The sequence below is a fragment of the Schistocerca americana genome, chromosome 4 (genome assembly GCF_021461395.2).
Source record: "Schistocerca americana isolate TAMUIC-IGC-003095 chromosome 4, iqSchAmer2.1, whole genome shotgun sequence".
NCBI classification, from domain to species: Eukaryota; Metazoa; Arthropoda; class Insecta; order Orthoptera; family Acrididae; genus Schistocerca; species Schistocerca americana.
The window spans coordinates 286654435-286678480 of record NC_060122.1 but is presented as its reverse complement, the minus strand read 5'-3'; the positions used below and the strand labels follow the sequence as shown (position 1 = coordinate 286678480).

At 43.9% G+C, this 24046-nt stretch overlaps 1 protein-coding gene across 1 annotated transcript in view; it reads left to right on the top strand.

Moving 5' to 3' along the window:
* Positions 1-16469: 16469 nt before the first annotated feature.
* The window catches only part of LOC124613168 (adipocyte plasma membrane-associated protein-like), a 251918-nt gene continuing 244341 nt past the window's right edge, over positions 16470-24046 (top strand). Inside the window, exon 1 of the mRNA XM_047141797.1 lies at positions 16470-16540. The gene's annotated coding sequence lies outside the window, so the exon portion shown is untranslated. The remainder of the gene's footprint in view (positions 16541-24046) is intronic.

The window sequence follows — 24046 nt, the reverse complement described above, 5'->3', positions numbered from 1 at the left end:
CTGTTGAAAATCACTCTGTCAAATTAGTGAGGTACGGGAAATGCAACACACCTGGTCAGTATACACTGATAGTTCGATGAAATTTCGTCGCCCCAGGTCCAGTGAATTAATAAACGGACGTCTAGCGACGCCGGTAAGCATCAGGGAACATTTTTATATGTAAAAAATGTTGTACCCCAAGACGTTATCTAACTTTCCTAGGCGTTTGATGCAAAGACTTTGAAACGCCCTGTACAAGCCGCGTAGATTCCCTATGAACGTATCCTCGCCCTCCTTGATTGCAGGCCACAACATTCAGGGGCTCTGACTTCAGCTAATTTGTGTTTCACGCTGTACTGAGTATTCATAGCCAGAGACTGGGTGAGGCGACGCAATGGTTAGCATGCTGGACTCGCACTCTGGAGGGACGGCCATGAAATCCACATGATATGAGAAATTGTGCTATTTACAGTACAGAATCAAGAACTGATTCCAAGTGTTCCCAATGTAAGGTGTTTTCGTGTCCCAATGAGAGAAAAATTTATTTTTATGAATACCACTTCTCATGACGTAGTGTTTGTCGATGACCATACCATTATGACCCGCATGGACTCTCCAGTCTATTTTTGATAAGAAATGGATAACGATAAAAAAGCATATTTTTCTTGTTTTATTTCTACTAAAGCAACTTACAATGTACTATAACGACTTAAAAAATTGAGAAATGTCAGATTCAAAGAACAAAAATTAAGGCTGTAACGTAACATTAGATTTTCTGGAATAGCATATTCCACTCTCCTCTTAGGCCGACGAAAGATATTCGTGGGCGTTGGAAACATATTTTAGCAGTAATTAAGTAGCAGAGTGAATAATGTGTTCGTATTTTTAGGATTTGTGTGGAAATATGAAGGGAGAAATGTGAGAAAAATGCATTAACAAGACGCTACGTCAAGTGAGAGGTTGTTAACCCTTTGCCCTCGTGGCTTGCGAATGCCGTGGACTCCAGAGAAGAAGAGGTCCATACGACAATGCTTTCCCACCGGAACAAAAAAAGCTTGTTTAGGACTGGTTTTTTGACTCAACATCTATATGTCGTGCGGTGAAGTAGCATGTAAAGACTAGCTACGATCCCGTTGTAGTAAATGATCTGTTCACTCTATGCTGTAATGAATTATGAGAATAGTTAAGCACAGAAGAGTTCTTTAGACCGTGGTTATGTGATTTCGTAGCGAATTACTAGGAAGTACAGGCTCTCTTACAGCTATCGGCTCTCTGCAAACGGAGACGAATTTCAATGGCTAAAATTAGTGGCACTACTCAGTAAGACCACAGCGTGAAAGGGTGACCATCAAAATTCTACCTCGGCCAAATAAGAGTTAGCTGCAACATAGTCAGTGTGATAAAGCAGTTCGATAAATTTACTCTCAAATATTATCAGTAACAACAAATATCTCAATATGTAAGATCCTTACGAGGTCTAAACTCCATATGTTTACAATACGATCCATTTTACTTTTTTACGCGGTACCAGAAAAAAGCTTTCGACGATGTAAAGTGGTGCAAGATACTCCAAACTCTGAGGAAAATTGGGTAAGCTATAGGGAGAGACGAGTAATATACAATACCTACAAGACCCAAGAGGAAACGATAAGATTGGAAGACCAAGAACGAAGTGCTCAGATTCAAAAGGATGTAAGATAAGAATGTAGCCTATGGCCCCTACTGTTCAGTCTATAAATCAAGGAAGCAATGGCAGAAATAAAAGAAGGGTTCAAGAGTGGAATTAAAATTCAATGTAGAAGGATAACAGTGATAAGAATCGCTGATGACATTGCTATCCTCAGTGAAAGTGAAGAATTACGTGATCTACTGAATGGAATAAACAGCCTAAGTAGTGTAGCGTTTGACACAGTAACGTCGATTAAATATTTGGGCGTAACACTGCAGAGCCATATGAAGTGGGTCAAGCATGTAATAGCAGTTGTGGGGAAGGCAGATAGTTGTCTTCGGTTCATTGGTACAATTTTGGGAAGATGTGGTTCATCTGTAAAGGAGACCGCTTATAAAACACTAATACGACCTATTCTTGAGTACTGCTCGAGCGTTTGGGATCCCTGTCAGGTCGGATTGAGGGAGGACATAGAAGCAATTCAGAGGCGGGCTGCTAGATTTGTTACTGGTAGGTTTGATCATCACGCGAGTGTTACGGAAATGCTCCAGGGACTCGGGTGGGAGTCTCTAGAGGAAAGGAGGCGTTCTTTTCGTGAATGGCTACTGAGGAAATTTAGAGAACCAGCATTTGAGGCAGACTGCAGCACAATTTTACTGCCGCCAACTTATATTTCGCGGAAATACCACAAAGATAAGATAAGAGAGATTAGGGCTCGTACAGTATAGGCAGTCATTGTTCCCTCGCTCTGTTTGGGAGTGGAACAGGGAGAGAAGATGCTAGCTGTGGTACGAGGTATCCTTCGCCACGCACCGCATGGTGGATTTCGGAGTATGTATGTAGATGTAGAAGTAGTACAGAATTGAGAGTAAATCGAGGAAACATGGAATTAATGAGAGGTAACAGAAATGAGAATAGCGAGAAACTTAACATCAGAATTAATGGTCACGAAGTAGATGAAGTTAAGAAATTCTGCTACCTAATCTACCAAAATAACCCATGACAAACGGAGTAAGGAGAACGTAAAAAGCAGACTAGCACTGGCAAAAAGGACATTCTTGACCAAGAGAAATCCACTAGTATGCAAGATAGGGATTACCTGAGGAAGAAATTTCCTAGAACGTACGATGGAGCACAGCATTGTATGGTAGTGAAACATGGACTATGGGAAAACCGAGACAGAGGAGAATCGAACCATTTCAGACGTGGTTCTACAGACGAACGTTGAAAATAAGGTGTGCTGGTGATAAGGTAAAGGCCGGCCAGTGTGGCCGAGCGTTTCTAGGCGCTTCAGTCTGGAACCGCGCGACCGCTACTGTCGTAGGTTCGAATCCTGCCTCGGGCATGGTATGTGTGTGATGTCCTTAGGTTAGTTAGGTTTAAGTAGTTCTAAGTTCTAGGGGACTGATGACCTCAGATGTTAAGTCCCATAGAGCTCAGAGCCATTTGATAAGGTAAGGAACGAGAAGGTTCTGCACAAAATCGGCTAGGAAAGGATTATATGGAAAATACGAATTCGAAGAAGGGACAGGATGACTGAACATCTGTTAAGATATCAGAGCATAACGCCCATAGTACTAGAGAAAGCCGTACAGGGTAAAAACTGTATGGGAAGATGGAGACTGGAATACATGTAGCAAATAGCTGAAGACGTAGGTTGCAAGAGCTACCCTTAGATGAAAAGGTTGGCACAGGATAGGAATTAGTGGTGGGCTCATCAGCTCAGTCAGAAGACTGATGACTGAAAAAAAAAAAAAAAAAAAAAAAAAAGAGAGAGAGAACGAGAGCTATAGTAATTTCGAGACAGTCTGTACAGTTCACCACCTGCAATGGCGCCTAACTGCAAGTTCCGCTTGCCTGTAGCTCTAACGGTGGTAAAAACGTGCAACTGCAGATACTTTCTGATCTCACTAGTGGAGACAAGTGCAAGAAAATCATTGTCACTTTCTTAAGTTTATTTTGGAAGTAGGTATTAGTCCACAAATCATATTTACAGGGTGTTTCAAAAATGACCGGTATATTTGAGACGGCAATAAAAACTAAACGAGCAGCGATAGAAATACACCGTTTGTTGCAATATGCTTAGGACAACAGTACATTTTCAGGCGGACAAACTTTCGAAATTACAGTAGTTACAATTTTCAACAACAGATGGCGCTGCGGTCTGGGAAACTCTATAGTACGATATTTTCCACATATCCACCATGCGTAGCAATAATATGGCGTAGTCTCTGAATGAAATTACCCGAAACCTTTGACAACGTGTCTGGCGGAATGGCTTCACATGCAGATGAGATGTACTGCTTCAGCTGTTCAGTTGTTTCTGGATTCTGGCGGTACACCTGGTCTTCCAAGTGTCCCCACAGAAAGAAGTCACAGGGGTTCATGTCTGGCGAATAGGGAGGCCAATCCACGCCGCCTCCTGTATGTTTCGGATAGCCCAAAGCAATCACACGATCATCGAAATATTCATTCAGGAAATTAAAGACGTCGGCCGTGCGATGTGGCCGGGCACCATCTTGCATAAACCACGAGGTGTTCATAGTGTCGTCTAAGGCAGTTTGTACCGCCACAAATTCACGAAGAATGTCCAGATAGCGTGATGCAGTAATCGTTTCGGATCTGAAAAATGGGCCAATGATTCCTTTGGAAGAAATGGCGGCCCAGACCAGTACTTTTTGAGGATGCAGGGACAATGGGACTGCAACATGGGGCTTTTAGGTTCCCCATATGCGCCAGTTCTGTTTATTGACGAAGCCGTCCAGGTAAAAATAAGCTTCGTCAGTAAACCAAATGCTGCCCACATGCATATCGCCGTCATCAATCCTGTGCACTATATCGTTAGCGAATGTCTGTCGTGCAGCAATGGTAGCGGCGCCGAGGGGTTGCCGCGTTTGAATTTTGTATGGATAGAGGTGTAAACTCTGGCGCACGAGACGATACGTGGACGTTGGCGTCATTTGGACCGCAGCTGCAACACGGCGAACGGAAACCCGAGGCCGCTGTCGGATCACCTGCTGCACTAGCTGCGCGTTGCCCTCTGTGGTTGCCGTACGCGGTCGCCCTACCTTTCCAGCACGTTCATCCGTCACGTTCCCAGTCCGTTGAAATTTTTCAAACAGATCCTTTATTGTATCGCTTTTCGGTCCTTTGGTTACATTAAACCTCCGTTGAAAACTTCGTCTTGTTGCAACAACACTGTGTTCTAGGTGGTGGAATTCCAACACCAGAAAAATCCTCTGTTCTAAGGAATAAACCATGTTGTCCACAGCACACGTGCACGTTGTGAACAGCACACGCTTACAGCAGAAAGACGACGTACAGAATGGCGCACCCACAGACTGCGTTGTCTTCTATATCTTTCACATCACTTGCAGCGCCATCTGTTGTTGAAAATTGTAACTACTGTAATTTCGAAAGTTTGTCCGCCTGAAAATGTACTGTTGTCCCAAGCATATCGCAACAAACGGTGTATTTCTATCGCTGCTCGTTTAGTTTTTATTGCCGTTTCAAATATACCGGTCATTTTTGAAACACCCTGTAAGTTTTGTGCTAGAGAGACTCATTATTCGTAAACAGTGATTTTTCTTTGGCATGCGAATGTATCTCTGTAAATTCAAAAGGCTTGTGTATTGTTTATTACGTTGCTCAGATGATCGTTCTAAAACCAAAGTGCATAGTAACTGTTAGGGCTCAAATTAGTGAAATACTATGATATTAGACGTTACCTTAATAACATTTGTGGGAGTAAAATAACATGTTTAAAACACGTGGACATTTATTGGTGACTATGGGTCCCGCAGTTCTTCAGTGTTTCGGGACCTACACGATCTTAACCCTAGAACATTAGAGGAAATGTTATATCGTTTCGCGCGGCTCTCGTCGGAGGTTCGAGTCCTCCCTTGGGCATGGATGTGTGTGTTGTCCTTAGCGTAAGTTAGTTTAAGTTACATTAAGTAGTGTGTAAGCCTGGGGACCGATGACCTCAGCAGTTTGGCCCCATAGAACCTTACCACAAATTTCCAAATTTTGTTATAAAGTTACGGAACTGTCGTAAATTTTACTAATCCACATTTTATTCAAAGAAGTCATTTATGTTTTTGTACTAGTGAATTACAGTTATAAGGTCTCAATGTTACGTTGCATATAAAACAAGCACTGAATGTCCTGTTTTACTCTCTATACTGAGAATACCAGATTGGCAGAAACCGCGAATTGGTACGAACTGCAATCGTAAGTTTTACGAGGGTTTAGTAAGTTAGACTGTCTTCCAGGTAGCCGTTCTACCTTCTTGCTGCGAACAGTTTACACAGTACTGGACTACGGGACCGTTTAAAACGTCAAACCCTATTATGAAATGCCACGGCAGGGATTTAAGCGAGCCACGTCTGTGCGTGCGAGTTCGCGTGCGGGGATCTGGTCTGTCGAGCACTCACTAAGCTGCGGCCACCGATGCTGCGGGCTACTATGTTATGCAAGTGGCAGCACCCTAAGAGCGGGGAAGCACGCCTCACGACCCCCTCCCAGAACTCCATCACAGTTCAGCACACGTCTTAACACGCCAGAAATTTGGCACCTATTATACCTGCGGGTCGCCGACACTTCCTGTCGAGTGAAAGTGAAACTGCTGTTCCTGGTCATCGGCAGTCTCGTAAGGTCCGCCGTTTGCTGACATGCCATCTGCACTCAACAACTGAATGTCGAAACACGAAGAATCTTTAAATTTTTGTGGCTACGCGGGTGTAAGTTCCTTTCCCAAGAAGTTCGAGAAAGGAAACCTTAATTATTCTCCTCGAGAGATTACAAAGCCATGAAACACAATTACTTGTATCACGTAAAATATACCCCGCTGGTAAGCTGCGTCGGTCTTCAAATCGTATCTACCTCAACGCTTTGGCGCTACTCCTGAGCTCTTCTTCAGGAACACTCATCTTCCGAACAGCCGCCCAAGACGAGAAGGATGCTTCTGATCTAAATATTAATAGTGGGACAGAACAATAAATTTAGTTGGTGCATCAATTAACGACTAACTTACACAAAGGAAAATATCACAAATGTTACAGCCGCGCGGGATTAGCCGAGCGGTCTGGGGCGCTGCAGTCATGGACTGTGCGGCTGGTCCCGGCGGAGGTTCGAGTCCTCCCTCGGGCATGGATGTGTGTGTTTGTCCTTAGGATAATTTAGGTTAAGTGGTGTGTAAGCTTAGGGACTGATGACCATAGCAGTTAAGTCCCATAAGACTTCACACATTTTTGAACAAATGTCACACAACACTTAAGATAAAATTGTGATGGCAGTGGCACTCCATGTCCGTGCAGGAGGAATAGAACACGCACCGGTTAGTGAGATCACACAGATAAAACTCTTCTTGATACACGGGGTGACTCAGCTGCCCCTACCGATGGGTTTTATGCAGCACCAGAGTCTTCAAATATCACAAGTAAGATTTTCATATTCTCTCTCTCGCTACACGCAAACTGTTATTCTGACAGAAAAAAGAAAAGAATCTTCTTGTAGGAAATTTAATGCAATTAAATCTTATATTGGAATATGTTTTCGCTAGAGGCCGTAGCTTTAGAATAATTTGAGAAAAACGTACATTAGTGAGCTTCTAACGCATTTTTCTTTAAAAATTCGAGACTAGTTGCCATTAGCTCAAATATGAGTGCGGTTAAGACGGAAAATTAAAGAAACAGTGAAAAAATAGACGTATGTTATAAAGTTATTTAGAGATGCATATTGTAGTGATGTAGAACGAATCACTTCAGAGATTTTTTTTTTAAATCATGTTAAGCACCAGTTATTTCTTCTGACGCCTTTTGTGAGCTCGCCAATACTTTTTTTCATTTTTCTTTACAAGCTATTAATATAGCAAATATTATATGTTGGTAAATATTTCAGAAAAACAATAGCAAGTTTAGTACGCCGCTCTTTAATACTAAACACATTAATCTGTCGAATAAAGGGATTGTAAGGAAACATAATAATTTTGTTGCTGTTAAGATAAACAGGATATCTGTGAGACTGTTGGTGTTACTTAGTAGGCTCTCAGAAAATCGTAACACAGAGAACGCTCCTATCTTAACGGGATTTTGTACATGACTCAGTGTAGAGGCCGCGGTGTGGTGCAGCTCTAGTGACAACTACTGTCGTCGCCAGCAGCTGTTTGAGTTTCACATTTGAAACTTGGCAAAAGTGCTTCATGGTCTCAGGGATCTTCTCTCGTCGATTCCAAAGGCCCCATACGATGATTTGTAGGGGGGCCGGGGGGGGGGGGGGAAGAGGAGCAGGGAGGGTATGGGGTCGATGACTCTGTAGTCGAGAGCATGCAGTATTTTTAATATTTTGGAAGACGACTGCAACTTGTAAGTAGCAATAAAAAAGTTCCAGTTCCGACCCTATTAAAAATGTGTGCTACACCGACTTTTCAATAATTTTCTTGAAAGAAAAACACCTGAAAACACTACATTTTTCCCATTCCCTGAGAGCTAGGGGACCACTGTGGCATCCCCTTGCACCCATATGGGCACCATCGATCGACTCTACTATTGGATCATCAGTATGCCTCTTAAACTGAGATGAACAGTTTACATTTTAATCGAGTATTGTAACTTGAAGTGGTAGTTGAAATGTGTCGATTTCTGAAGAGACATCTACGGAATGATCGCATTATTTCTGTGGTTGTTTGTTGTAAACAAACAAATACTTCAGCTTACAATTTCTTTGCCTCCCAGACTTTGCTATATAATAAGTTTCAGCATTTGTTACATCCAGTTTCAATTTTGATCTTGAGTTGACTCGAAAATGCAGAAACTGCTGCCCAGATATTACTTCTTGATATACTACATTTGTGATGTCGTACCCACCGATTAGTGTAAATGAATACAGGCCTGCCATGTGAGGAAGTGAGGTTTTGTTTTAGAAGCTCTCTCAGTGATTCTTTCAAAATAAAAACAAAATTTACCATTTGCTCTTTTATCTTATTATGTGGATTAAGGTTGATTAAATATCTGCACCATATCTAAAAATGTCTTTTATGTTGTTAAAACAGAAATGAAACAGAAAATGATACATGTGTGGTAGACGCTAACAGCTCATGGTTCAGCGCCTACCACATTCATGATGATGAGACAAAACTTTACAAGCATTTGGAGCCCAATACAATAGCAGATCTGCCTGGCATAAATTCGACTTTCGGAGATATGTGGTACCAGATGCCTACAGACAAGTCACGCAGTTCCCAAAAATCACGGGCTAGTGGTCTGTGGGCGTGGAAATGGCAGCAGACAGCGTGATAGACGTTTCCCATTAAGTTGAGAACAGATGAATATCATTGCCGAGACAACAAATTGAGTTCACTGTCACGCTCCTCAAACCGCTGTAGCGCAATTGTAGCCTTATGGCACTGACAGCTATCCTACCAGAAGAAGCTATCAGCATCGGGGAATACATCAAGCGTGACAGATGCATTTGGTCGGCAGTAACGTTCATGTAGTCCCCAGCTGTCTTGGTGCCTTTAATTACTACCAGAAATCCCATGGAAGCCCAAGTGAATGTTCCCAGTACACTGCTGTACCCCAGACGTTCATTCTCAGAAATTTCTTCCTCTAATTAAGGCCGGAATTTGATATTAGTAGACTTCTCTTGGCCAGGAATGCCCTTTTTTCCATTGCTAGTTTGCTTCTGATGTCCTCCTTGCTCTATCCGTCATTGGTTATTTTACTGCCAAGGTAGCAGAATTCCTTGACTTCATCTACTTCGTGACCATCAATCCAGATCTTAAGCTTCTCGCTGACCTTATTCATACTACTTCTCTTCGTCTTTCTTCGATTTACTCTTAATTCATACTCTGTACTCATTATACTGTCCATTCCATTCAGCAGATCATGTAATTCTTCTTCAGTTTTACTCAAGATAGCAATGTCATCAGCAAATCGTATCATTGGTATCCTTTCACCTTGAATTTTAAATACAGAACCTTTCTTTTATTTCCATCATTGCTTCTTCGATGTATAGACTGAACAGTAGGGGCGAAAGATTGCATCCTCGTCTTATACCATTCTTATTCCGAGCATTTCGTTCTTGGACGTTCACTCTTATTATTCCCTCTTGGTTCTTGAACCTATTGTATATTACCTGTCTCTCCCTACAGCCTATTTTTCTCATAATTTCGAACATCTTGCACCATTTTACATTGTCGAACACTTTTTCTAGGTCGACAAATCCTACGAACGTGTCTTGATTTTTCTTTATTCTTATTTCCATTATCAACCGCAATGTCAGAATTGACTCTCTCGTGCCTTTACCTTTCCTGAAGCGAAACTAATCGTCATCTAACACATCCTTAAATTTCTTTTCCATTCTTGTGTATCTCATTCTTGTCAGCAACTTGGATGCGTGAGCTGTTAAGCTGATTGTGCGATAATTCTCGCACTTGTCAGCTCTCGCAGTCTTCGGAATTGTGTACATGATATTTTTCCGAAAGTCAGACAGCATACTGCCAGACACATACATTCTACACACCAACGTGAATAGTCGTTTTGTTGCCACTTCCCTACTGATTTTTGAAATTATGATGGAATGTTATCGACCCCTTCTGCCTTATTTGATCTTAAGTTCTCCAAAGTTCTCTTAAATTCTGATTCTAGTACTTGATCCCCTATCTCTTCTAAATCGACTATTGTTTCTTCTTCTATCACATCAGACAAATCTTCCGCCTGCCACTTGGCTACCTCTTCGGCAGCGAACGTGAGTTTTTACGCTGATGGACCGTAGGCAGAACATCTCGCAAATGCTATTTGTTATTCAATGATCACGACTGATTGTCACGATCGCTAGTGGAGAAGATGAGCTAGCTACTGCACAGACAGGCCTTGTCTCCTATGAATGCGATACTCTGTTGCCCCTGTGGATGTCTGTTTCGGACACGGTTTCCATCCGCAGTTTATTTTTCCCCTGGAACCCTCTAAAATCTCCAACGTCTTTTGATATGGAATAAAGAAGTAACCTACGTCAGTGTACAAAGTCACGTTTGCTGCTGAAGGGTTGGCTAGAGGCAGATTCCGGTGGCTGTAACTTCGACTCTCTGTAGCGTCGTTCGTTGATGTTTCCGGGCACGGGTACCTATCCTCGATTTGTTTCTCGAAACACCTCCTACAATCTCTCGAAGTTGGTCGAAATATTTCCGGGACGCCATGTATCTCTATACATATTACAAATTAAAGTCCCCTGTCGAGGTTTCTGTCTGTATGTTCACGCTAATTTCAGGAACTATCGTAATGATTATCTCTATACATATTACAAATTAAAGTCCCCTGTCGAGGTTTCTGTCTGTATGTTCACGCTAATTTCAGGAACTATCGTAATGATATTGATATGGTTTTCACCACAGACAGGGACTCATTAGGAGGGCTTGTGTTGATAATTTGTAATTATTTGTGCAAACTGGCTGAACTATGATAAATTAAAGTTCCCCGCCGCGTTTTTCTATCTGTAAGTGAAGATTAACCTTAGGAACAACTCTAGGGACTCACGAGGAATATTTGTGTATGGAATTTACTACTGCAAAGCCAAGCAAGTCGTCTGGATGCAGATTCTTATTGTTTGCCGTATGAAGCCGAAATGGTACGCAAACTACACATAAATTATAATTACAGGCGCAGATCATTAATAAGGGATTTGAAGCTTATAAAAATTAAGCAGTTATAATATTTGATTCCCAGACACATGAAATACACAGCTGTATCCTGTGTAAAATTTATTGTGTAGAACATGTTCAGACATGTTGACTAGGTCTTTTCAGTTAACCTCACGGATCGACACAGAGTTCCTTTCTAGAACATGAGTGGTGAATCAAAAGTTAGCTTTCCAATCGCCCATTTTGTTCATTACGTTTGTCGGTAAAGGGAATCTCTCTCCATAGGATGTGACAATGTGTGAGACCTTCGTCGACGGAGAATACGATATACTGTAAAGAACAGAATTCCAATACGAACAATGAACATAAACATCATTTTGTTTCGTTTGCGAGTTATCGTTCTGTATCAATGACTCATATAATAAGGTAGCAATAGCTCGCACTCTCTACTGTGCAGCAACGTTTCTTGATTTTGAAGTACACTTCAGCTAAACGTTCGTATTCGAATCAGTCCAACCAGTTACCATCTTTAATTATTAAATGTAGCTGTCAGCCTCAACCCTACCCTTAGCGGTAACTTATAGCAACAATCAGGACCGTTCCAGTGTACCAACGTTTCCATTTGTGTTGTGAGAAACTGCAAAAGTTATGCCAGACTTTCCGAACAAGAGCAGACTTCTTACTATATTCCTTCAAGCTAACCCAACTTCCAGAGACCTTGTTCCGTATGGAGTTATGTAGGTTTCCGTAAATGAACAGCTGAAGGGAAATCTTCCTTTAGCTAGTGACAACTACTCTCATTGCTCCGAGGATCAAACTATGGCCATTCGATTCGCGAACACTTTGGGCGGGAGACCTCTTATTGTCCCCGGACTAGCTGTCCATGTTGTTAAACCAAGAGCAACTGCCCCACGTAGAATGACGCCGCTGTCCGCAACGTTAAAGGCCCCTAAGGTTTCTAACCAGAACATCATATCTCCTCTTCCTTTTTCCTGGCCTTGCCTGGTATCTCCATGGGGACGGCATGTTAGTCTGGATTTGGCAATGTGATTGGTAGAGGGTGATTCAGGAACAACAGGATCTTGGGAAGAAACTGGGAGAGAGTATGAATTGAAATTTAATGTAAACAAATTTGAATAAAAAAATGGTTCAAATGGCTCTGAGCACTATGGGACTTAACCTCTGAGGTCATCAGTCCCCTAGAACTTAGAACTACTTAAACCTAACTAACCTAAGGATATCACACACATCCATACCCGTGGCAGGATTCGAACCTGCGACCGTAGCGGTCGCGCGGTTCCAGGCTGTAGCGCCTAGAACCGCTCGGCCACTCCGGCCGGCTGAAAGAGAGAGTTTCTTTCAAGCATAATGCCAAGAAATCATTATGGAAGGCTATTCCTGAATTAGCATTTCAACTGGCGTCTGTGTGAAGACTTTTAAAGAGACGCTTACAACTATGTGCTTATCGTTTGCAGTCTACAGACTAGAGTTTACATGGCAACTTTGCAAACGAAATGTTGCTGCACGACGATGAAGATTTCCTGGAAAATAATGGAAATTTGTGGTAAGTTCCTATGGGACCAAACTGCTGAGGTCATCGGTTTCTAGGCTTACACACTACTTGATCTAACTTTAACTTACGCTAAGGACAACACACACGCCCATGACCGAGGGAGGACTCGCCCCTCCGATAGGGGAGTTGGGGGGGGGGGGGGGGGGGGGAAGCCCCGCGAACCGTGGCAAGGGGCCCTAGACCGTGCGGCTTTCCTGGATCATTTCGCCTTCAGTGATGAAACAGAATTGTTATGACAATTATTCCAGACATATTAATCAAGTTTTGGGTAGAACTCGCCAGTCGACTCTATCTGTAACGAATGGTGCTCGCTTTGAGCAGTTGTGAGAAAAACAGTTGAGTTGCTCTTTCAGTTGATGTATTATTTGCAACTAACTTGAGACCCGCTGATTCGCTCGCGCATAGTGTATGGTTTAGACAGATATTTTTGTTTTGTTTTTCTTTTATCGAATTTTTATGTTGTTGGGAAATTACAACTCCTTCTAAAACTTTCACACTAATTAAGACCATAGAAGCACGGTCTTTTTCGAATCTAGTCCTGACCAAAAGCGAGTTTGGTAGTTGGAGTCCAAGGTATTTGTCGTCCTGTTTTTTATGTTCTTGTGGTGATACTGCCATGGGAATTTTCATCCTTTAACACACATTACTTTATATTTTTCCGAGAAGTCAAATACCAATTTTCTAGATTTAGCTTCAAAAAACTTTTAATGTAACGAAATGTTTCCCGAATGAAATTTTCGCTCTGCAGCGGAGTGTGCACTGATATGAAACTTCCTACAAGATTACAGCTGTGCGCCCGACCGAGACTCGAACTCGGAACCTTTTCTTTCGCGGCAAGTGCTGTATCATCTATTTTTGTGCGTTTTGTTCGGTATTGTTCTTTGCGTTTGGTCTGGGCGGACGTCACAGTACATCCATTCAAGTTGGTCGTTGATTCCTTTACTCAGTTTTTTATTACAGAGGGCGGGCAGCCCTCTGACCGAACACGCTGAGCTACCGTGCCGGCTGCCATCTGAGCCACCCAAGAACGACTCACCACCCGTCCTCACAGCTTTAATTCCGCCTGTATCTCGCCTCCTACCTTCCAAACTAGAGCAATTGCAGGCGAAAGGCAAAGGTCCCGAGCTCGAGTCTCGTTCTGGCACATAGTTATAATCTGCCAGGAAGTATCTTAACGAAATGTTTTCTTAAGCATTTTCTTGCCTTATTTTATCCCATTAGGGTTTGAATCTCCAAAAACACTGGAACATATATTTTTTATATTTCTAACAGAGAAGCCAAAACAATTTTTTATATATTTGGTTTAAAAATGCTTGCATAATAAAATATTTCAAAATTTTAAATTTCCGAAGAGAGTGAATCACGTATTTTTTAAATTTCTAACAGTGAAGACAAATTCACATTTTCATAGATTTGGCTTTAAAAATGCTTTCACAATGAAAAATTTACATGAAACATTTCATTCCCTATTTCACCCTCTTAGGGGTGGTATATCAAAAAATTCCTTCTTAAACGACGCCTACAGTATAAGCTCATCACCCTCTGCAAATTCCAAGTTTCTGTCCTTAGTGGCTTGGGCTGGGCAACGATGAATCAGTGAGTAAGTCAGTCATTGGGGACATTACCTTTTGTAAGTAGAGATTGTAACTTGAATGTAATAAATGCTATAAAGCCCAGACATTCATTTTGGAACACCCTGTACCACGCTCCACCAATGGCGATCATACATTACTGGCCATTAAAATTGCTACACCACGAAGATGACGTGCTTCAGACGCGAAATTTAAGCGACGGGAAGAAGACGCTGTGATGTGCAAATGATTAGCTTTTGAGAACATTCACACAAGGTTGGCGCCGGTGGCGACACTTACAACGTGCTGACATGAGGAAAGTTTCCAACCGATTTCTCATACACAAACAGCAGTTGACCGGCGTTGCTTGGTGAAACGTTGTTATGCCTCGTCTAAGGAGGAGAAATGGGTACCATCACGTTTCCGACTTTGATAAAAATCGGTTTGTAGGGTATCGCGATTCCGGTTTATCGTATCGCGACCTTGCTGCTCGCGTTGGTCGAGATACAGTGACTGTTAGCAGAATATGGAATCGGTGGATTCAGGAGGGTAATACGGAACGGCGTGCTGGATCCCAACGGCCTCGTATCACTAGCAGTCGAGATGACAGGCATCTTATCCGCATGGCTGTAACGGATCGTGCAGCCACGTCTCGATCCCTGAGTCAACCGATGGGGACGTTTGCAAGACAACCTTCTGCACGAACAGTTCACGACGTTTGCAGTAGCATGGACGATTTCTCGTACACAAACAGCAGTTGACCGGCATTTCCTGGTGAAACGTTGTTGTTATGCCTCGTCTAAGGAGGAGAAATGGGTACCATCACGTTTCCGACTTTGATAAAAATCGGATTGTAGGGTATCGCGATTGCGGTTTATCGTTTCGCGACATTGCTGCTCGCGTTGGTCGAGATACTTGACGCTGCATCACAGACAGGAGCACCTGACATGGTGTACTCAACGACGAACCTGGGTGCACGAATGACAAAAAGTCATTTTTTCGGATGGATCCAGGTTCTGTTTACAGCATCATGATGGTCGCACCCGTATTTGGCGACATCGCGGTGAACGCAGATGGGAAGCGTGTACTCGTCATCGCCATACTGGCGTATCACCCGGCATGATGGTATGGGGTGCCATTGGTTACACGTCTCGGTCACCTCTTGTTCGCATTGACGGCACTTTGAACAGTGGACGTTACATTACAGATGTGTTACGACCCGTGGCTCTACCCTTCATTCGATCCTTGCAAAAACCCTACATTTCAGCAGGATAATGCACGACCGCATGTTGCAGGTCCTGTACGGGCCTTTCTGGATACAGAAAATGTTCGACTAATGCCCTGGCCAGCAAATTCTCCAGATCTCTTCCCAATTGAAAACATCTGGTCAATGGTGGTCGTGCAACTGGCTCGTCACAATACGCCAGTCACTACTCTTGATGAACTGTGGTATCATGTTGAAGCTGCATGGGCGGCTGTACCTGTACACGGCATCCAAACTCTGTTTGACTCAATGCCCAAGAGTATCAAGGCCGTTATTATGGCCAGAGGTGGTTGTTCTGGGTACTGATTTCTCAGGATCTATGCACCCAAATTGCGTGAAAATGTAATCACGTGTCAGTTCTAGTATAACATATTTGTCCAATGAATACCCGTTTATCATCTGCATTTATTCTTGGTGTAGCAATTTTAATGGCCAGTAGTGTTATTTGTTTTTCTTTTTATCTTTTTCATGTATAGCATCGTTATGAGGGCTAATGCGGTTGCAGCAGTCGGAGACATGACAGAGTGCGCCGCGGCGGTTTTCTCGCCCAAACTGGCAGCTCATCATTTTCGAGCCCGCTTCGCGTAATCTGCCGGTCTGCGTGAATGAAAGACCGAGGTCGCAGTCTCGCGAAACGGCTGCGCCCTCAACTGTTTCGCGATGCGAGTCGCGCGTAGCGTAAACGCACCTTTGCTGCGCGCGTCGCCGCTGCTACCGGCGCGTGCTGACGAACAGGTTGGCCGGCCGGTGTAGGGTCGAGTGGGGCCTCTGGGCAGGTGCTCGCCGGCAGCCGGACACCGCCTACGAGGCCTGCAGTCACATCGTGGACGCCGACCGCGACGGGCTGGTGAGTCTGCACCACTACTACTGTTACTACTGCTGCTTCTGTTGCCCACTGCGAGAGTCTACCAGCGTAAGCTGACGTCTTGTTGCGTGTCTCTATAGCGCTCCAACTACAAAGAAAGGAGAAGCAATACTGAATTTTTACTTCGGTGTCTCTAAAGAAATCACCATGCGAAATGTCTCTGTACTCAATAATTTCCGTGTGCACAATTTACTACAAGGAAATCGGTGTAGATTAACGTAACGGTGGCCTTACAGAGAGGAGGTTTACGGCTGATACAACCAGAAGAAAAGAGGAAGAACAAATGTCGTTTGCTAATAATTCTTTTGAGTGTTATAGAGCCCAACAAACTGTACATTGCAACGATCACTGACCTATGCTGTATCTTCATACAACACGTTTCGGGTGTAACGCGGACAGGGTAACTAGCAGAATGCAGCTGTTTACTGATGCCGCTGTGGTGTATGGGAAGGTGTCGTCGTTTAGTGACTGCAGGAGGATACAAGATGACTCAGGCAAAATTTGTGGCTGGTGTGACGAATGGCAGCTAGTTCTAAATACAGAAAAACTTACTACAGACGAGTGAGGAGAATAATCCCATAATTTTCGAAAACGGTATTAGTAGTGTGTTGCTTGATACAGTCACGTCTATTATATATCTAGGCGCAGTGTTGCAAAGCAATATGAAACTGAATGACGGTGCAAGGGGCCGGCCGGTGTGGCCGTGCGGTTCTAGGCGCGCAGTCCAGAACCGTGCGACTGCTACGGTCGCAGGTTCGAATCCTGCCTCGGGCATGGATGTGTGTGATGTCCTTAGGTTAGGTAGGTTTAAGTAGTTCTAAGTTCTAGGGGACTGATGACCACAGATGTTGAGTCCCATAGTGCTCAGAGCCATTTGACGGTACGAGGATTGTAGTAAGGAAGTCGAATGGTCAGCTTCTGTTTATTGGGAGAATTTTAGGAAACTGTGGTTCATCTGTAAAGGAGGCCGCGTATAGGACACTAGTGTGACACACTGCTGAGCACTGTTCGAGTGTTCGGGATCCGCACCAGGTCGGGTTAAAGATAGACATCGAAGCAATTCAAAGGCGATGGGTATGAACAACACCCTAGTATTAGTGAGATGTTTCGGGAATCACTGGAGGGAAAGCGACATTCCTTTCGAGGAGAGCTTTTGAGAAAATTTAGAGAACCGGCATTTGAGGTGGCTGCACAACAATTCTGCTGTCGCTAACGTGCTGTTTGTGGATAACGCTGGAGTTGCCGTCTGATGACGTACCATATGAACTTGATTGGAGACAGATCTGGTGATCGAGCAGGCCAGACCGACACTGTAGAAGCGGTAATGTGAGTGACCGTTATCCTGTTGGAAAATAGCCTCTGGCATCACGACAGGTCAAATCACCAGACTGACGTACGGATTTGCAGTCAGGGTGCGTGGGATAAAAAATCACACCGCTAACCATAACTCTAGGTGTATGCCCAGTGCGTCTGGCACGCAGACAGGTTGGTTGCAGGCCTTCGATTGGCCTTCATCTAACCATCACACGGCCATCACTAGCACCGAGGCAGATCCAGCTTTCATCAAAAAACACAACAGAACTCCACTTTCAACTCCAATGAGCTCTCGCTTAACAACACTGGAGTTGCAAATGGTGCTGGTTTGGGGTGAGTAGAATGCACGCTACAGGGCCGGCTGGTTCGGAACACTTCTCGAAGTAACAGCTCATTGTGTCACTGTGTTACCAATTGCCCTTCAAACTGCTGCTGCAGATGCAGTGCCATGCACCACAGCCATTCACCGAACACAATGGTCTTCCTTCTCAGCAGTTATCGTGGTCATCCGGAGCCCGGTCTTCTTGTGACCGTACATTCTCGTGAACACCGCTGCCAGCAATCATGTACAGTGGCTACATCCTGCCAAGTCTTTCTGCAATATCACAGAAAAAACATCCATTGCACGAACATCGCCGGCCGATGTGGCCGAGCGGTTCTAGGCGCTTCAGTCCGGAATCGCGCAGCTGCTACGGTCGCAGGTTCGAATCCTGCCTGTGATGTCCTTAGGTTGGTTAGGGTTAAGTAGTTCTAAGTCTAGGGGACTGATGACCTCAGATGTTAAGTCCCATAGTGCTTACAGCCATTTGAACCATTTTTTGCACGAACATCCCTAGCTCCAATAAGCTGGTTATGCGTCCATCCGACCTGATTTCCAGTAAAATTTCTGACAGTTTTGCCTGGTTTCCACTCCAAGGTGCTGACAGTCTACAGTCTGGCGACTGACTGACCGGTCTGTACCTCTCTTGCGCTCTCTACGCCCCCTTATGCCCTTTACTTGAGGCACTAACCACGTCCTGTACTCATAGGGACTCCCTGAAGGTGGGTTTACACCTGTGCCGTTTCCTGTGCGCACTAAGTGCATGCAGGCTTTCCATGAAGAGACAAGGAGGACTATGCACCGGAGCAAAGTTGCGCATGTCTCTGAACTATGCGGAAGGGGCCTCAGGAGTCTTCCCAGATCAGGCTGGCAGACATGTGCCTCTACTTGCATATGGAGCAAGGAAAACCGCACGACGCACACGTGTAACCAATATGTAACACTATAATTCTATCGATCCCTATGCATGAATCAGTTTAGAACAAACATTTATTTGTACGTAAGCCACACACAAAAATATTCATCATTGCTACAAATAGCGAAAATATATACATTTATGAACAGACAATAATAATAATAATACAGCAATAATTTTATTAATGGCACATAGTGTTGATGTTACAAGACTATCAGAATCTTCACTTGTAAGTAGTTTTTACTCTCCTGATTTTCGTTTTCTGTTTTTGTCATTTTTTTCGTTCAGTCCTTATCTCCAAATGTTCTAAATTCAAAAACTCATGAAGTGGATCTTTGACTTCTCTGTTTGTGATGTCACCGCCAGACACCACACTTGCTAGGTGGTAGCATTTAAATCGGCCGCGGTGCGTTAGTATACGTCGGATCCGCGTGTCGCCACTATCAGTGATTGCAGACCGAGCGCCGCCACACGGAAGGTCTAGAGAGACTTCCTAGCACCCGCCCCAGTTGTACAGCCGACTTTGCTAGCGATGGTTCACTGACAAAATACGCTCTCATTTGCCGAGACGATAGTTAGCATAGCCTTCAGCTACGTCATTTGCTACGACCTAGCAAGGCGTCATTACTATTGATGCTGTAAAACATGTACCGTCAAGAGCGATGTTTACCAATTATGGACTAAAGTTAAGTATTCCAGCAGCTACGTACGTTTTTTGTTAGCCTCATTTCCTTGACCTGTTCCAGACCTCACGCCAGCCTGCGTGAGCTAAAACGCGTGCCTTTCGGCTTCCTCTCATAGTGGGTTGGCTGTCTTGCCAATCCACAACACTGTTAATATGTACATCTGAGTAACCCTAAAAGTTATCTGCTTTATTTAAAATATTCTTTTCATTCCCGTTTACACCATTTAATACTAATTTCAGTCTTAATCATTTGAGTGTAAAAGTACATCTGCCGAAAAATACTGCGCTTTTAAAAGCAAATGAAAGAGCTAGTCGATTACTCTGCATAACTTTTAATTAGCAGTAGTCGGGTGGTCTTAGGTACTAGGTCAGCCCTGGAAAGGGATAGCAATAGTGGCTGCTGTGACTCCAGCACACTTTGTTTACATTTGTGACACTACATGACTTAGGTCACTGACCTTTTGATGACATCATCAAGCCACACCTCTCTCACCTTTCCTCCAATCAGAGCGTAGCATCTTAGCAACCATTAAAATGAAATAGCCATTTACATTTTGACGCTATTTGGGATGTGCTCAACGGTATCCAAACGACTTGAAATGTATATCAAAAAATACTTCACATATTGGTAAAAGTATGATAACTCCGAAAAATGACGAAAACGTTGTCAATGTTTTCATTACTGACTTAAAAAAAAATTGTTTACTGACTAGCTCACCACTTGCATCAGAAAATTTCTTTGAAATCTATGGAATATTGGAACCGGTATAAAACATACTTTCCTTGAATAGTTTAAACCAACATTTGCTTATGCAATACAATTAACAAATTAGTAATATGTAGTTGTCAGACATGAGTTTTACTTTAAATGCTATTCCGCAAAATTTCAAAAACTCAAAAAAATCAACTACTGGTTTAATTTCGTATTGTTCATCTTCGCCAGAAGATGGTTGCGCTCGTAGAACGTTCAATGTTCGAACTGAGTTCTGAGAGACAACTCAGTCTTAAATTAAATAATTACCACATGTATGTTGTTCGCCAAGTGTCAATGTTCTTTCCAAGTGTGAAATGTCTGCAAAAATATGTCAGCAATGCAAAAAAGTGCAATATTTACATCAAGTATCATAATTTTCTTTTCTGCATACACACATTTCGGTCAAATTAGCGGCTAATATATGACTGTCAACTATAGAGTACACTGATCAGCCAGAACATTATGACCACTTATCTAATAGCTGCTATGTCCACCTGGCACGGGTAACAGCGGCGACGCGACGTAGCATTGAAGCAATGAGGCCTTGGTAAGTCACTGGAGGGACACACAAAAGTCACCTATTTCCCGTAAACTCCGGGGATGGGTGCGATGAGCTCTGATTTCACGTTCGATCACATCCCAGATGTGTTTCATCGGGTTCAGATCAGGCTAGTTGAGGAGCCTGCACATCAGTTGGAACTCAACCTGTTTCCTCGAACCACTCCATCACTCTCCTCGCCTTGTGACATGGCGCATTATCTTGTTGAAAAATGCCACTGCAGTCGGAAAACATTATCGTTATGAAAGGATGTACGTAGCCTGCAACTAGTGTACGATACTTCTTGGCCGTCATGGTGCCTTGCACGAGCTCACTGGATCCATGGATGCCCACGTGAATTTTCCTCAGAGCATAATGGAGCATCCGCCAGCTTTTTCCCGCAGTACAGATGTCAAAGAGATGTTCCCCTGGAAGACGACGGGTTCGCGGCCTCCCAACGACATGCTGAAGAAGGTATCGGGATTCTTCAGATCATGCAACGCTCTGCGACTGCTCCAACGTCCAGTGCCGATGGTCACGTGTCCAGTTCAGTTGTAGTTACCGATGTAGTTGTGTTAACATTGGCGCAAGCATGGGTCGTCGGCTGCAGAGGCCGGTCATTAGGAGTGTTCAGTGCACTGTGTATTTAGACACACTTGTTCTCTTTCCAGAATTAAAGTCTGATGATAGTTCCAACACAGTTTTTCACCTGCCATGTTTTACCAGTCTGCCCAGTCTACGACGTCCAATATCTGTAATGAGGCGTGGCTGCCCAACCCCACAATGTCTGGACGTGCTTTCACCTTGGTTTCGCCACGTGTTGAATAAACTCACGCACTCCTCGAACATCCGACAAGTCGCACAGTCTCCAAAATGCTCGTGCCGAGCCTCTGGGACATCACAATCTACCCTCGACCAGACAGGCAGATCGCGCGCACTCTCCATTCTACACACGGAAGCACGCACACTGATACTGCATGCACTGTGCGTGCGTCTGACTAGCAGTCATTCCTCGCCAGGTTACGCTGCTATCGCCTGGACGGGTTTATATAGATAGTAGGTCGGTAGTCATAATATTCTGGCTGATTAGTGGAAATACTCCAACGTTATTTCCGTGCCGCAATAGTTACAAATAAGATGATGAACTAACAATCGATGTTAGAAGTTAGGCTAGGAGATCAATGTCATAAGACTAACCTAAGCTTATAATTGCAGAAAATACATGTTAGCGAAACTACTTCGCTAAGCACGCTAGCACACAAACTGAGTTTGATTTACTGGGAGAATGCAATTAATTAGACCGATTCTTGGTGTGAGTCACAGATTAAATATATCCACATCAAAAATTGAGTACAGTTTTAAGCGGAACAAATGGTTCAAATGGCTCTGAGCACTATGGGACACCATAGACCGATTCTTGGTGTGAGTCACAGATTAAATATATCCACATCAAAAATTGAGTACAGTTTTAAGCGGAACAAATGGTTCAAATGGCTCTGAGCACTATGGGACTCAACATCTTAGGTCATAAGTCCCCTAGAACTTAGAACTACTTAAACCTAACTAACCTAAGGACATCACATCCACCCATGCCCGAGGCAGGATTCGAACCTGCGACCGTAGCAGTCCCGCAGTTCCGGACTGCAGCGCCAGAACCGCACGGCCACCGCGGCCGGCAAGCGGAACAAAGATAATGTTAATGTTATGGACTAGAAAGCTATAATCAGTATTATTCACTGGTAGTTACTGCTTTTACAATATTACATATGACTCAGGCTTACTAGAGATTAGCCCGATGTTCGGGCATCTGTCACATTTCTTTCAAGACTTGTACGAAATGTGACCGCAGCCCGACCATCAGGGAACTGACGTACTAGAACATGCATTGATACTATGAAGAGCCGAAGAAACTGGTACACCTGCCTAATATCGAGTAGCGCCCAGCGAGCACGCAGAAATGCTGCAGCACGACGTGGTATGGACTCGACTAATGTCTGAAGCAGTGCTGGAGGGAACTGACAATATCAATGCTGCATGGCTGTCCATAAATCCGTAAGAGTACGAGGAGATGGAGATCTCCCCTGAATAGCACGTGCAAGGCATCCCAGATTTGCTCAATAATGTTCATGTCTGGGGATTTTGGTGGCCAGCGGAAGTGTTTAAACTCAGAAGAGTGTTACTGGAGCCACTCTGTAGAATTTTTGGACGCGAGGAGTATCACATTGTCCTGCTGGAATTGCCCAAGTCCGTCGGAATGCACAATGGACACGAATGGATGCAGGTGATCAGACAGGATGCTTACGTACAAGTCACCTGTCACAGTCGTATCTAGACGTATCAGGGGTCCCATATCACTCCAACTGCACATACCCCACACCATAACCGGGCCTCCACCAGCTTGAACAGTCCCCTACTGACATGCAGGGTCCATGGATTCATGTCTCCATACCCTTACGCGTCCATCCGCTCGATACAATTTGAAACGAGACTCGTGCGACCAGGCAACATGTTTCCAGTCATCAACAGTCCAATTTCGATGTTGACGGGCCTAGGCGAGGCGTAAAGCGTTGTGTCGTGCAGTCTTCAAGGGTACACGAGTGGGCGTTCGGCTCCGAAAGCCGATTTCGATGGTGTTTCGTTGAATGGTTTGCCCGCTGACACTTGTTGATGGCCCAACATTGAAATCTGCAGCTATTTGCGTAACGATTGCACTTCTGTCACGTTGAACGATTCTCTTCAGTCGTTGTTCCCGTTCTTGCAGGATTTTTTTGCGGCCGCAGCGATGTCGGCGATTTGATGTTTTACCCGATTCCTGATATTCACGGTACACTCGTGAAATGGTCATACGGGAAAATCCCCACTTCATCGCTACCTCGGAGACTCTGTCCCATCCCATCGCTCGTGCACTAACTATAACACCACGTTCAATCTCCCTTAAATCTCGATGAGCTGCCACTGCAGC